General features: G+C 45.3%; 1 protein-coding gene across 1 annotated transcript in view; it reads right to left on the bottom strand.

Annotated features, from left to right (window-relative positions):
* LOC124552670 (tenascin-X-like) overlaps nt 1-16589 on the bottom strand; it is a 126279-nt gene extending 109690 nt beyond the window's left edge. Inside the window, exon 1 of the mRNA XM_047126994.1 lies at nt 16475-16589. The gene's annotated coding sequence lies outside the window, so the exon portion shown is untranslated. The remainder of the gene's footprint in view (nt 1-16474) is intronic.
* Between the last annotated feature and the right edge of the window lie 349 nt (nt 16590-16938).

Raw genomic sequence — 16938 nt, 5'->3', positions numbered from 1 at the left:
CACCTTCAATAGAGACGATGGATTGCTGCTGAGTACAGCGTGGGATGCGGTGTTGAGGGAGTTGAAGCGGGCCCGGCGGTCGCGCGGCCAAAACATTACCATATGTGGTGCGGGACCGAGCACCAGTGACGCCACCAGCGACGTCACGAGCGACGGCGCGGCTATATAAGAAAGGCAATGACAACCACACTACAGTCACCCACTTGATAATGGCAGAGGAGATCTCTGCCGAAAGCTCGTGGGCAGTAAACCACATGACGCGGCTTGAAACCCAAGAATGTTTTATTAATATTGAATAATGATTTCCGTGCGGCAACAGCACGTCATGTTATGACACAAACTGTGCGCAATGGGCTGTATGATGAGCAACTTCACTCCAGACGTCCATGGCGAGGTCCATCTTTGCAACCACGACACCATCCAGCGCGGTACAGATGGGCCCAACAACATGCCGAATGGACCACGCAGGATTGGCATCACGTTCTTTTCACCGATGAGTATCGCATATGCCTTCAACCACACTATCGTCGGGGACATATTTGGAGGCAACCCAGTCAGGCTGAACACCGTAGACACACTGTCCAGGGAGTGCAGCAAGGTGGTTCCCTGCTGGTTTGGGTTGTCATTATGTGGGGCCGACGTACGCCGCTGGTGGTCATGGAAGGCACCGTAACTGCTGTACGATACGTGAATGGCATCCTCCGACCGATAGTGCAACCATATCGGCAGCACATTGGCGAGGCATTCGCCTTCATGGACGACAATTCACGTCCCCATCGTGCACTTCTTGTGAATGACTTCCTCCAGGACAACGACATCACTCTACTAGAATGACCAGCATGTTCTCCAGACATGAACCCTATCGAACATGCCAGTGATAGACTGAAAAGAGATGTTTATGGACGACGTGACCCACCAACCACTCTGAGGGATCTACGCCGAATCGCCGTTAAGGAGTGGGACAAGCTGGACCAACAGTGCTTTGATAAACTTGTTAATAGTATGCCACGACGAGTACAGGCATTCATCAATGCAAGAGGATGTGTTTCTGGGTATTAGAGGTGCCCGTTGTACAGCAATCTGGATCACCACCTCTGAAGGTCTCGCTGTGTGGTGGTACAACATGCAATGTGTGGTTTTTCATGAGCAAGAGCAACACGCGCGCGCACACGCACACACACACACACACACACACACACACACACACACACACACACACACACACACACACACACCTAAAAGTTTCTGTAATTGTCGCCGTTGTCAAAAACTCTTTTAAACATAGTACTGAAGACCCTGTTCGGTGAGAGTTCTATATGCACCTCTACCGTGTGCTTTCCCAGCAGCATATCGTGTTACAGACGCCGCAAGTTGTTGTTCTGTAGCACAATCTGAAACAATCACAGCAAGCCTTTCTACAGAGTTGTTGCCTGTTCTTGGTAGAAGTTAACCGTCCCTTTAGACTGTAGCATGTGTCATCTTTCATATTTATGGGTCCATAGCGGCTGTAAATTTCTCAGAGGAAGGCATTTTCAAAATGCGAAGCATGTACCTCATTTTGAAATAAACGAAATAGATTGTTTTTTTCAGTAGCCTTCTTTTTCGCGGAGATCCTCTCGTTAATTGTGAATAGACCTCGTGCGGAATGCAATTCGACAGTAACTGTCGGGATGTGAACTGTTTCCCTGTCACTGACCTTCCATTTATCAGAGGCAGCTGCAGGCTTAAGTCGTTACCGTTTCTTGTCCTCTTATCCTTATTTGTTGCGATGAAATTTTTCCGACAGTGTTCTCAGTCGATATCCTTGAGCTTCCTCGAAATAGATTAACTCTCAGTCAACACGACTCAAACTTGACGCCACAATTCGGAAAGTTGGTCGCAGAACGAAAATGGTAAGTTAAATCACAGATATATGAGTGAAACTGAGTTCTGGATTTATTTTTTACTCTATTTTCAAACTAGCGGAGGAATCCGGCTTCGGTGAGATGTTCGTGTATAGTGGATCTCTACACCCGTGTCTGGCCTCGTACTTTGTGTGTATGACGTCATATCTCCTGATCTGTGCGTAATACTATGACTTACAGCCAGTTCCACGAGAAAGTGTACGGCACAGTTTTAAATGTAACTTCCGCAGCGACATCTCTGTTAGTGCTCTCGAATCTGTAATCAGTGCGCTTTTGCACAGTGTATAGATAAACAATCTGAGAGTTGTATGTTTTGTTTTGTCGGTTGCAGTTTAAAATGAGTGCAGAGTATCTGAAACGTCACGAGGCAATGCTCCTTGTAAATCATCCAAAGAGACCAAAGCTTTCGTGTGGAGGTGCTGCTGAAGTTCTTAGAAAGTTGAAGACATTCGTTACGAATTGGATCAGACGATATTTCGAGGTTGGAAACGTGGATGATTTACCGGAGAGAAGGCTAAGGTGCCAAGCTATAATCGATAAAGCGGTGACTGGAGTAACAACTAGGTGATTGTGCAAATAGTGATACGTATTTGCATGTAAATATGTATTTATAACAGTGTCTTATTTCATACAGATAACGGCGTACACTTTCTTGTGGAACTGACTGCAATTTTGAACTTACGTACAGCGTAATCAATTATTCAAAATGAAAGTCGTTATCGCATTATTTATTTTGTCGCCAACCGGTTTCAACCAGCGATGGGGTCATCTTCAGGGCAATTTACACTGTAAAGTTATAATATTAGTAAGTAATCATGTACGTAATCTACCGTCTGCCCACGTGTTGTTGGCCGTTATTTAAGCTCATGCAGAGAACCAACCATGCATAGTTACCAACCGTGCACGGGCAGGGTGACAACCCCAGCGAGTGACCAAATGGGTATAAAAAATCTGTTTATTTATGTAACTTTGACTAATTGCTTGTAGATTACGTACATGATTACTTACTAATATAATAACTTTACAGTGTAAATTGCCCTGAAGATGACTCCATCGCGGGTTGAAAGCAGTTGGCGACAAAATAAATAATGCGATTGTGACTGTCATTTTGAATAATTGATTATAAGTAAACCGATCGCTGTTATCTCCACACAACTATGTTGTCTAAAAGTTTACGTACAATGGTACAGGTGCATACTGTTTGTAAAATGTTCCGCGAATGCAGTTACTAGGAACTAAGTAATAAATTATAACGTCATGCCTCATGTGATACTTTTGCTGCATGAACAGCAGAAAAATAGTATGCGATAAACATTTTTTTCCTTTCATCATTTCGTTGGGGTTGTCAGAAAGAAAAAAATTTTCTAAAGGTTTAAAACGTGTAAAATTTGTTGCAAGTCGCTAAGTGCCCCCATTCTCAAATACTGGATGAATAAAGTGTGGAAATTCACCCGTTGGAGGCTACGCTTCTTTTTCATCCCCACCCCTATGAGGAGTGGATGATTTTTACCCCGATAGCGATTGTCGCCCGATGGTAAGGTATACGCGTACCAAGTTTTGTTTAAATCGGTCCAGAGGTTCGGGAGACGTGGGAAAAACACACACACACACACACACACACACACACACACACACACACATATTTTTATAGTACATATGGATGTATTTATGTATAAAATTTACGTTATAAATTCATAAACATACCGAACTGTTCACTTACACATTTGCTTCGCTCTCGCTACTTTCCAACTGCATCTTCTCTGTGAGATGCCCCTCTATACATATCAGATAGCTGGTAATCGCTCCCATGTGTGAACCCTGGCTGTCCCTTCAACATTTCCCAGAGATAAGCGGATACGGAGATTTGTGTATGCAACCGGTTCACGGAAGGGTTCCTCCCCTGTCCCCTCCCCTTTCCCGCCCCTCGGCTCATACTTGGAACCCACATCCCTCCCCCAACCCTCAAGAGCGCTATAAACGTAGCACAGGTCGAAACACAAATAGCTGTGCTCAATTTGCTTCCGAAGCAAGGTCAGGACATGGTGGTCTTTAACATCAAAGAGGCGAACTCTTCGAATGATAGACATCGTTACTTAATCTTTAAAACTATCAGAAAGCATTGTTTGGCCTCTGAATAAACCTGAAATGGCAATACATGCAACCATGCATGTGCTCGTACTGCTCATTTAAAACAAAACGGAGTTCTGGTTACGCAGGCATGGAGGCGGTGCTGGGGGGAGGGGGTGGGGGGTAGGGGTGGGGAATAAAGAGAAAGAGAAAGTGGGTGAGAGCGAGTGATAGTGAGAGACAGAGTATGGCAATGACAACGATAAAGAGAGAGATAATAAGACATCAGCAATAGGAATGATGGAATGAAGGAATGAGAGTAAGAGAGCAATAGGGAGTTGGTGACAGTGAGAGGAGAGGAGAGTCTGGTAGTGGAACAGAACGAAGGGCGCTGTGGCTGTGACGCAGGAGAAAGTGACAGAGAGAGAATGACAATGAGTTGGGCTCAATGAGTGAGAGAAAGGGCAAGTGGGAATTCTGCGTCCTCGCGAGGGCCCTACACGATATTAGGCAGGTGTACCAGTTCCTTTCACTCTAAAGTGTATAATGCCGCCGTGAACCAGTATACGGGGCGAGACAGGCCACAAAACACGTCCAGAACTACTCGGTACGGCGACGTGACTGATTTGCCCACGAAGCTTGTTCTTGGACAAAGTCTTGCAGAGAAAACGCCTCATCACTTTGCAGTTTTCGTAGCCACCGATACGAGAAGGGTAACCTTTCTTTAACGCCACTGCCATGAAGCTGTTGAAGGATCGAAGTGTAGAATGGATTAAATACGTCCGGATCTAGTGTTCGCAAAACATTCCTTTGGCTTATCTCGCTACGACATTCCAGCTGCTTCGTGGTAGAAATGGGAGACACCAACAGCTTAAAACCGATACCGGTACTTTAGTCCCGAACAACAGGTACCTTTCGGTATTTGTTTGGTCCCTGTTGTACCAGATGTTTTTTTAGTAATAACCGAATAAAAAAAGCCGAAATATCAATTAGCCATAATAACAGTGCTAAAAGCCTTTGTTTTTAAATAAACCTTTCTTAAGAATGAAGTAATTTTATAATTAAAATTTGCTTTATGTTGAAATATTGTGTTATTACAAAAAGTGGGAAAAGCGACGAGTGCTATTTTAATAAAAATAGCGACAGAAACGAGCAACAAACAGAAACACATGGCACAATAACTGGAACAGGATTGCTGAGACAATAATGTCCCTGTTGCCGTGTGTCGTGCAGTGTGCAGGACTTGCCCGCCCCCCTCCCCTCTCCCACCTGGTCTGTACGGTAGGTTCCCGCTGTCTTCACCGGACATCCGCTGTACTGCAGAACAGCACCGAACCTAGTCTGGAAATATTTCTGCCAAGTGACGTAGAAATGAAATACAATCTTTCATTTGCTTTAAAAGATAAAAGATTTGTCTGCCATTTCCATAAAATAATAAAAGAGGAAGGAGACTGTGATAATACTTATAAATTAAAAACTTAACCACTGTTCATTCATAATGCACAATAAAAATGGAAACTAGATGATCTGCTGCCTGTGTTTACATAATATGCCTTTATGTGCATGTAGCCCCTGGAAACCGACAAATTAACGTGAAAAATAAGACTTCTTCAACCTCAGTTTTCACCATCCAGCACTGGCTAACGCCCAAATAGTACTATAACCCCCAATTATAACATGATTTTTGACTACGGTTTCAAAAAATTTATGCCATTTTATGACGATTTTTTCTAGTATTCAGCCACTTACCACTTTTCGAGAATAGCAGAGAACAGTGGACGGACAAAGTTTTCTTATATTTTCTTATTTACTTTAATATTTTTATTCTATGTGTCTTGAAACTGAAAGTCAAAAATATTCAATCTTTGTTCGATCTCTACGTTTATTACACGAAAAATTATGAACAAAAAAAATGGAAAATCGGTTACTTCAGAAACCGGTTATTTTGCGCCGTTTTTAATCAGGCTAAACTGGCGTGGAAAAAAACGATATAACCGAAAACCGGCTGTTTCAGCAATAACTGCCATCGCTATTTCGTGGTTACATCTGTGTTGAGTGTTGGCGCTGCTGAAATGTTAGTAGCATCTCTCTCATCAGTTGCCGTTCTTTTTCGTTGCCTTATCTTATTGTTTACACTTAAAATTTCTCGAGCTTTTTAAATAACGTTTGCTTAAAAAGATGGCTCTGAGCACTATGGGACTTAACTTCTGAAGTTATCAGTCCCCTAGAACTACATAAACCTAACTAACCTAAGGACATCACACACATCCATGCCCTAGGCAGGATTCGAACCTGCGACCGTAGCGGTCACGCGGTTCCAGACTGAAGCGCCTAGAACCGCACGGCCAAAACGGCCGGCCCTTAGACAGATCTTCAGGGCTACGCACAACAGTGCGGCTGCTCTTATCAGTAACACGCCATTCGCGCTGAACGAAAACCATATCCCCCTTTTCAACTGTGGTACACACTGTATAAGCCTGAACGTATTCAGCAGCAACGTGTCCGATCGCTACAACAGCAGAGCGCAGACTGACGGTCGCCTAATCAATCAGTAAACACACCAACCGTGCGTGAGTCACGTGTTTTGCGCCCATCTGGTGCAGTGCAAAACAGGCGCGTCTGGGATCTTTTCTCTTCGGACAGCGGGAGACTGCTTCTCGGCCCTCTTAGTTTGTTACTACACTACTGGCCAATAAAATTGTTACACCACGAAGATGACGTGCTACAGACCCGAAATTTAACCGACAGGAAAAAGATGCTGTGATATGCAAATGATTAGCTTTTCAGAGCATTCGCACAAGGTTGGTGCCGATGGCGACACCTACAACGTGCTGACATGAGGAAAGTTTCCAACCGAATTCTCATACACAAAAAGCAGTTGACCGGCGTTGCCTGGTGAAACGTTGTTGTGATGCCTCGTGTAAGGAGGAGAAATGCGTACCATCACGTTCCCGGCTTTGATAAAGGTCGGATTGTAGCCTATCGCGATTGCGCTTTACCGTATCGCGACATTGCTGCTCGCGTTGGTCGAGATCCAATGAGTGTCAGCAGAATACGATATCGGTCGGTTCAGGAGGGTAATACGGAACGCCGTGCTGGATCCCAACGGCCTCGTATCACTAGCAGTCGAGATAACAGGCATCTTATCCGCATGGCTGTAACGGATCGTGCAGCCACGTCTCGATCCCTGAGTCAACAGATGAGGACGTTTGCAAGACAACAACCATCTGCACAAACAGTTCGACGACGTTTGCAGCAGCATGGACTATCAGCTCTGAGACCATTGCTGCGTTTACCCTTGACGCTGCGTCACAGACAGGAGCGCCTACGATGGTGTACTCAACGACGAACCTGGGTGCACGAATGGCAAAACGTCATTTTTTTCGGATGAATCCAGATTCTGTTTACAGCATCATGATGGTCGCATCCGTGTTTGGCGACATCGCGGTGAACGCACATTGGAAGCGTGTATTAATCATCGCCATATTGGCGTATCACCCGGCCTGATGGTATGGGGTGCCATTGGTTACACCTCTCGGTCACCTCTTGTTCGCACTGACGGAATTGGAACAGTGGACGTTACATTTCAGATGTGTTACGACCCGTGTCTCTATCCTTCATTCGATCCCTGCGAAACCCTACGTTTCAGCAGGATAATGCACGACCGCATGTTGCAGGTCCTGTACGGGCCTTTCTGGATACAGAAAATGTTCGACTGCTGCCCTAGCCAGCACATTCTCCAGATCTCTCACCAATTGAAAACGTCTGGTCAGTGGTGGCCGAGCAACTGGCTCGTCACAATACGCCAGTCACTACTCTTGATGAACTGTGGTATCGTGTTGAAGCTGCATGGGCAGCTGTACCTGTACAGCTGCCCATGCCCATGGCCCTGTTTGACTCAATGCCCAGGCGTATCAAGGCCGTTATTACGGCCAGAGGGGGTTGTTCTAGGTATTGATTTGTCAGGCTCTATGCAACCAGATTGCGTGAAAATGCAATCACATGTCAGTTCCAGTATAATATATGTGTCCAATAAATACCCTTTTATCATCTGCATTTCTTCTTGGTGTAGCAATTTTAATGGCCAGTAGTGTATTTGATCATTTTCCACACATCTACGTCTGCATGACTGCTCTGTCTTCCTACTTAGAGCGTGACAATTATCGAACTATATGAAACAAAATCTTCATATATTCTTGAACGGTTTGTGTTAGGACGTTCAAAGTGCACGGTTGGCCGCTGGGCATGATAGAATGCGCAAGCTCACTTCCATTTGGGTGGGTTCGTCAATAAGCAAAATTGGTGCATTTGGAGGACTGAAAATCGGCATTTCTTCACCCTCAACGGGTGACTGTGTGGTGTGCATTGTCCAGACACGGAATAGTCGGTACGATATTCCTTGATGGCAAGGTGACTACAGAACGGTACGTGAAGGTTTTGGAAGATGATTTCATCCCCATTATCCAGAGTGTCCCTGATTTCGACAATATGTGGTTCGTGCAAGACGGAGCTCGACCCCATCGAAGGAGGAGAGTGATGTCCTGCAGGAGAACTTTGGGGACCGCATTCTGGTTCTGAGATGCCGAGAGGCCACTGGCACGGGCTTCGATTGGCCGCCATACTCTCTGGATCTGAACACACGTGACTCCTTTTTGTGGGGGTTATATTAAAGACAAGGTGTACAGCAATAACCCCGAAACCATTGCCGAGCTGAAAACAGCTATTCAGGACGTAATTGGCAGCATCGATGCTCCGACACTTCAGCGGGACATTCAGAATTTCGCTACTGGTCTGCGCCACATCATCGCCAATGATGGCAGGCATATCGAACATGTCATAACCTAAATATGTATCTGTAGTGACTTTTACATGTTGAATAAAGTGTGTGCGCAGCGTAGTTTGTAACTAATTTATCTTTTATTTCGTGTAGTTCAGTAATTGTCGCCCTGTAAATACACACATCAAAAAAAGTGTTTCACCACCCCTGTTCCTAGAACTCCTGAAGTTAGACGTTGATTGTGGGTATTCTATCGCAGACACAGTCCCTTTGACTGTTCAGAGATGTCTCTAAACCCGGCCGAAGACGTAAATAACCACGCATGAGCAGCGCCCATTAGACGGACGGGGGCCGACGGCCGATCAGTTCCAGTCATTCCACCAGGAAGGAGGTACACGGCTCGTGTTGTCTGTAGTTCAACCACGCGCAGGTGGTCAGTACCACGGTTGGATCGCGTCCGCAATGTTACTTTGTGCCAGGAGGGGCTCTCAACAAGGGAAGTGTCCAGGCGTCTCTGAGTGAACCAAGGCGATGTTGTTCGGACATGGAGGAGGTACAGAGAGAGACAGGAACTGTCTATGACATGCTTCCTTCAGGCCGCCCAAGGGCTACTAATGCAGTGGATGACCGCTACCTACAGACTGCTCTCTACAGATGGCCGCAACCTACAGCTTATGGCTCGGAGTAACCCTGACAGCAACACCACCATGTTGAATAATGCTTTTCGTGCAGCCGCCGGACGTCGTGTTACGACTCAAATTGTGCGCAATAGGCTTCATGACGCGCAACTTCACTCCTGACGTCCATGGCGAGGTCCATGTTTGCAACCACGACACCATGCAGCGCGGTACAGATGGGCCCAACAACATGCCGAATTTACCGCTCAGGACTGGCATCACGTTCTCTTTATCGATGAGTGTCGCATATGCCTTCAACCAGACAAACGTCGGAGAGGTGTTTGGAGGCAACCCACTCAGGCTGAACGCCTTGGACACACTGTCCAGCAAGTGCAGCAAGGTGGAGGTTCCCTGCAGTTTAGGGTTGGCATTATGTGGGGCCGACGTACGCCATTGGTGGTCGTTTAAGGCGCCGTAACGGCTGTACGATACGTGAATGGCATAGTGCAACCATATCGGCAGTGAATTGGCGAGGCATTCGTCTTCATGGACACCAATTCTCGCCCCCATCGTGCACTTCTTGTGAATTATTTCCTTCAGCCTAACGACATCGCTCGACTAGAATGACCAGCATGTTCTCCAGACATGAATCCTATCGGACGTGCCTGGGATAGATTGAAAACGGCTGTGTATGGACGACGTGACTCACCAACCACTCTGAGGGATCTACGCCGAATCGTCGTTGAGGAGTGGGAAATCTGGACCAACAGTGCCTTAGTGAACTTGTGGATAGTATGCCACGACGAATACAGGCATGGATTAATGCAAGAGGATGTGCTACTGGGTATTAGAGGTACCGATATGTATAGCAATCTGGACCACCACCTCTGCAGTTCTCCCTGTATGGTGTTACAACATGCAATATGTGGTTTTCATGACTAATAAAAAGGTCGGAAATGATGTTTGTGTTTATCTCTATTCCATTTTTCCGTACAGGTTCCGGAACTCTCGAAACCGAGGTGATGCAAAACTTTTTTGGTGTGTGTATTTTGCAGATGCTCCATAGAACCATAATTCAGAGCTTTGTTTCGAATCTTCCGCTCTCGAACTGCATGTGGAAAAAATGAACATCCAGATCTTTCCATGCGAGATCCGATTTCTCTTACTGTATACACATATGATGTCTTTTCTTTCGGACGCCCTTTAGAACACGTCCGAAAGAACAGACACTATTTTGAACTAAAAGTCTTATGAATTGAGACAGAAAGGAATACATCCAGCAGCCATTATGAATTTCAGACGTTGGCTGCAAGCGGGCATCAATTGAAATCAATGGGGGAAGTTGAAAATTAGTGCCGGACCGGGGGTTCGGACCAGGGTTTCTAGGCAGATGCTCTGACCACGGCTCCACATGGACACAGTGATCAACGCAACTGCTAGGACTAGCACGCCTCCTGTCAGACCCAAAATCCCAACTTACCCACACACTACTGACGTAGCGCCCATTATCCCCACTCCCCACTACTCGTCGCATTTCGCCTGTTCCAGTAAGAGATCGAGTCTGCTGGGCATCTGCACTGGTTGGTCGTCTCGCCTTAATTATACGTATCTGTGTGTGAACAGGAGAACGGGGTTCGATTCCCAGTCAGGCAAAAATTTTCAAATTTCCCCGCTGACTTCAATCACTACCCGCTTGCAGCCAATAGCTGTAATCCCTCTGTCTTCTCTTATTCTGTCACGATGGTAATTTCATCCCATGTAAGTGGGAACCAACAAAATGATTTCGAATTCGTAGGAAGATGACCGTTGAAATTAATTGTAAAGATTTCGCCACAAAGGGTAACGGCTTTATTTTAATGGTTACCTTTCTTCGAACTTTTTCGACGTCTTCCGTTAGTCGCATCCGGTAAGTATTCCACATACCGCGGAAGATACTCCAGAAGAGGAACAGACTTGTGCGGGGACAGACCAGTCTGGAGAGCTGTATCAAATGTCTTCGGACTTAAAACAACAACACAATGACGACGACGACACCTACTAATCCAGCTGGAAATGGCTATAAGCAGCAATTGACTAAGAACAATAAAGGAGACGAGAATGGGTAAAAGACAAAGGTATAAACATCGGAGATTCTAGATTGAAAATGAGTCTCAAATATTTATTTTTCGCTGATGCTTCAGTGGTCATGAGTAAGACTAAGGAAGCAACTGAATATGCAGCAGAAAAACTACACAATATATCAGCAAGGTAAACCTTCAGATATTTTACGAGAAAATTCATTAATTTGAAAATGCGCATGGAATTACAAGGAAAGCTCCACTAAAGACAGAATGTGAGACGAACTTATAGATCGCACTGCTACAAGAGTCTAAATCCATCCACCTTCCAAACGCAGTCATGTGGAACCATAGTGACAAAAAAGTGATACAGCACAATGCGAAACCACGACACTGCAAAACAGTTCTTTTACAGCTAACATTGGTGTTTCAGACACCTTAGCTGTTTGATGGCACTCCAGGCTACACAACCTTAAAAACAGGAGCCAAAAAATCTTAGGAAAATATAGGGTTCTCCGCATGAAAACGGAGTTTGGGTAACAGGGGAGCATCTTATCTGCACACGCTAACAAATTCACTAATACAGTGACAGGAGACGCTTTAAATTCATCCGCCATATTCACAGAGTCGACAGTGAGATGCTCCTCGAAAGGCTACCCAACACTATTCATTCAAAAAAGTCCAAATCAGCTGGGCAGAAGACAGTAGGGAAGATTTACAAGGCATGAACATCACATACGAAATCCTAAACGCGTAGCTTATGGAACACTTCACTGGCATCCAAACTTCTCAAGGCACTATGTTGTGGGCTTTTACTACCGCCAGAAATTCCTGTTCCTTTTCCCCTCGCAAATGTAGCGGGGGAAAAAACGACTATCTATACGCTCCAGTAAGGTCTTTGATCTCTCTTACCTTGTCTTCGACGTCCTGACGCGAGATGTATCTTGGACACAGTGCGATCGTTCTGCTGTCGATCGCAAAACCCAGTTCCCTAAACGTTTCCGTCTGCCCTCCAGGGATTACTGATTCACTTCACGAATCATCTCCGTAATGCTCTTGTGGTGGCAAAACCTAGCGGTAACAAATCTAGCGGCTTGCCGCTGAATTGCTTCGATCTCTTCCTTTAACCCGACCTGGCGGCTTTCCTAAACACTCAACCAGTACACGAGGATGGGCCAAATAAGTCTTCCACGATCAGAAGATAGGAAGGAAATATCAGTGATTCCGGGACGACTTGTAAACAACACGATACCGCGCCGACAGACCGACGACGTCATTAACATGGCGGAGATACGAGTCTCCAGAAATGACCATTACATGACGTCACAAACGACACGAACACACAAGTAATACGAACCTCCACAGGCGGAGATATTTTTGCATGGAGATGGTCAGGTTACTACGGCAAGCTGGAAAAATTATCAAAAATTTGAAATATGGGCCCACAGTCGAAAAGTATAGGGCTTTACCAGGGGCGTGACTTAACCGTGGACTATGCAACGTGTAAGGAAAGACTGGCGTTGACAGTTCGTGGCTTCGGCAACTCTTAACCAATCTAGAATGAGATTTTCACTCTGCAGCGGAGTGTGCGCTGATATGAAACTTCCTGGCAGATTAAAACTGTGTGCCGGACCGAGACTCGAACTCGGTCCGGCACACAGTTTTAATCTGCCGGGAAGATTCTTAACCAATCTGCCACCTAATCTAGACCATCCTACGTAGCAACGTATCTCCACGAACTTAAAAACAAAGGTCAGTATCGCTCTCTCCAGTACATTCGCCATTTCCAGTAGACCTTTATGGGTCTAGTATGCAACAAGATTCACGTAACCCGCGGAAACTAAACAACATTGTTAAAGAACACGACAAGCAAAAACAGCGCAAACGCTGACTACGTAGCATATACGCCGCTCGTTAAAAAAATTCACCATTGGCTCTCCTTGCTGTCTAAGGCCGGTACAAACATGAACGGACGAGAATTTACAACTACAAATGAAATGGTTGCTTACACCAAAAACGCAAAATAACACATTCACAGTCGCATAATACACTGTCAAATCTACTTATAATGCGGCACGACTTTACAAAATTGGACAGAAATGTGGATTTTCTGCCGTACCATTTAGACCCACATATTTATCCAATTTTGGTATGTTGCGCCCCAACATAAATCGGTACGCCCAGTCTTTATTTTAGTGTTTGGTGTTCTAAGATTACGAATGTATTATTTAATATGTCTAGTATTAGCAATTAATTTCTTTGACAATTTTGCACTTGTTGCTGATTATCTTTGAACAATAGTATGCACAACTTCTTTGTTATTTATGCTAAACAATGAGCCAATCACCCGAAAGCTAGATCGATAAAATACACAATTAAGTTGCGAAAGAAGTGACTGATTTTTCGTATTACAGTGGAACCCCGTTTATCCATCCTTCGTTAATGCAAGTCTCTGGTTCATCGGGATCGATATTTCATTTTTTAAGTACAGTATTTAACATTCCGGAAATAACAGCGGCAACAATCGTCGGTGACAATCATTAAATTCAGCCAACGGCCTGACTAGGTGTCAGTTAACAATTTAACACTTGAGTGGTAAAGTGGTACAGCGTTGTTTTGCCCCCGTTAGCCGCGAGTGTAAAACTGCATCAGAGAGAAGGAAGGTGTCTGTGTTCATGGGTGAAAAGTTGTATGCACTATGGTGACGTGTCTGTGAGGCTACTGACTCAATTTGCACATTCAACAAAGAAACTGGTTACAATGTCGACCAGTCAAGAGTTCGTTTGAGGCTTTTACGAACATTCCAGGGCGGCTGACATGTTTATTAACTGACGTGAATGACGGTATAACATCTGATGAGTTTCGCTGATTGTTCGTCTGCAGACAATGTCGACAGTGATCGTGGATTAGCTGGCGAAGTTGGCGGCTCAGTGTGAAGACGCTATGATGATCACAGAGGCAGCAAAATAATGGCTTATTCGGAACGCCTTACGGAAATTACTTCGGCTGAACTATAAGCAGGTGGTAGAATTCGGTTTATTGGGAGAACACTGGAGAAGTGCAGTCAGTCTACAAAAGCACAGCGCGAATGGTCACAGGTTTGTCTGATCCATGGGGGAGTGTCACGGAGATATTGCAGGAACTGAAATGGCAGGCTCTTGAAGACAGATGTAAACTATTCCGAAAAACTCTATTAACAAAGTTTCAAGAACCGACTTTAAATGATTACTCTAGGGATATACTACAACCCCCTATATATCGCTCACACGGGGATAGTGAGGATAATTACAGCACCCACAGAGGCAATTCAATCAATCATTCTTCCCGCGCTCCATAGGTGAATGGAACAGGAAGGAACCCTAATAACTGGTACAATAGTTTGTACCCTCTGCCGTGCACGTCACGGCAGTTTGCAGAGTATAGATGTAGATGCAGATGTAGAATCTGGCTACAAAGGAACGTACTGATCATTTTAGTGCATACAAACTCATTGTTCTTTTTCGTTATCCAGTCCCCACATGCGGAGATAATCTACACTCGTGAGTGTACATAAGAATAATGTGTTTGTTTCTGGCATTTAACCAAAGTCACAATTTTTTTTTTAAATTTCCGGAATTTCGATAATCCAGATACCAACATACAGCCCTCCTGAAACGAGATTATCGTATGGCATTACTTCCCGGGAGACCCCGTCTGTGTTATTTTGAGCTCTTACAAGGGAACCTCCCCATCGCACCCCCCTCAGATTTAATTACAAGTTGCCACAGTGGATAGACCTTGAAAAAATGAACACAGATCAATCGAGAAAACAGGAAGAAGTTGTGTGGAACTATAAAAAAAATAAGCAAAATATACAAACTGAGTAATCCATGCGCATGATAGGCAGCATCATGGGCACTGTAAACTTCGAAGCGCCGTGGACCCGTGGTTAGCGTGAGCAGCTGAAAACGAAAGGTCTTTGGTTCAAGCCTCCCTCGTAAGAAATTTTTTTTATTTTCACACTATTATCAAAGTTAAGGCACTCAAACATAATCAACTTCGCTCTCCAAAATTCCAGGACATGTTCCGATTTGCTTGGACACATGCAGGATTTGACGGTCTACACATGGAAAAATTTGAAAACGTTAGAAACATATGTTTTGACAGAGCACAGGGAAAACTGTGCGACTGTGAAACTGTTGCAGTCATTTGTTGCAGTTCATGTGACAAACTCTTATGTTTTCATCACTTTTTTGGGAGTGATTATCACATCCACAAGAAAACCTAAATCGGCAAGGTAGAAGAATCTTTTTACCCATTCGCCAAGTGAACAAGTTAGATGGGTCGACAACATATTCCTGTCAGGTGACGCACATGCCGTCACCAGTGTCGTATAGAATATATCAGACGTGTTGTCCTGTGGAGGAATCGGTTGACGTATGACCTTGCGAGCAAATGTTTTCGGTGCCCACTGGAGAGGCACGTCATTTCGTCTACTAATCGCACGGTTTTGCGGTGCGGTGGCAAAACACAGACACTAAACTTATTACAGTGAACAGAGAAGAGATGTCAATGAACGAACGGACGGATCACAACTTTGCGAGAATAAAGAAAGTAAAATCTTCACCCGATGGAAACTTGAACCAAGGACCTCTCCCTCCAGAGCTGCTCACGCTAACCACGGGACCACGGCGCTCCTGAGCTCACAATATCCTTAATGTTGCTTATGTTGCACATGGACTACTCAGTATATTTTGCTTATTTTTTTCGTAGTTCCACACAACTTCTTCCTGTTTTCTCGATTGATCTGTGTCCAGTTTTTCAAGGCCTATCCACTGTGCCAACTAAATCTGAGGGGGGTGCGATGGGGAGGTTCCCTTGTTAGTACAAGTCTTTGTACTCGACGACTGGCGCGTTAATGGAGATGAAATTATGAAGACAACACAGACACCCAGTCACCGAGCGAAGAAAATTTCGGTCCCATGTAGTCCGGATAAACGAGGTTCCTCCATACTGTTTATGTTTACGCAGGCCGTTAGTAGACGCTGCAGGCGGAGGCCAGCGCTAACTTACCTTCTGCTTGGGCGATCTACGGAGCGAAGGCAGACGGCGAGAGAGAGAGAGAGATGTGAACACCGCGACGGACCGACAGCGACTGTAGCGGAGGCGACGCGGAGACAGCCGAAGCAGCCTCTCTGCCATTGGCTGCAGCCGCCGCTCCTGCATTCCCATTGGCCGACGTCGCCGAAGCAAACAGCTGACGCACGGCGCGCGCATCTGCGAAGAAGTGCGTCTTCCGTGGAAGGAAGAGCCGGCGTTTGGAGAAATACGCGCGGTAGAGAGCCCTCGTTGCTAAGTCGCGAGGTTATCCTTAGGGTCATTTCCCGGAAGCTGCAGGGTCCAGAGGCCATTGGGTACTATACTGTTCGTGTCACCAGTCTCTGCCTATCTCGCGCGAATATTTTCACCTCCACGCAAGCAGCCACCACAGCACCCTCAACAGCGGTTCTCAACCTGGAGTAATTACTCCCTGAAGG

Source organism: Schistocerca americana, chromosome 10, assembly GCF_021461395.2.
Source record: "Schistocerca americana isolate TAMUIC-IGC-003095 chromosome 10, iqSchAmer2.1, whole genome shotgun sequence".
Classification (NCBI taxonomy): Eukaryota; Metazoa; Arthropoda; class Insecta; order Orthoptera; family Acrididae; genus Schistocerca; species Schistocerca americana.
This window is presented reverse-complemented; position numbering and strand designations above follow the sequence as displayed.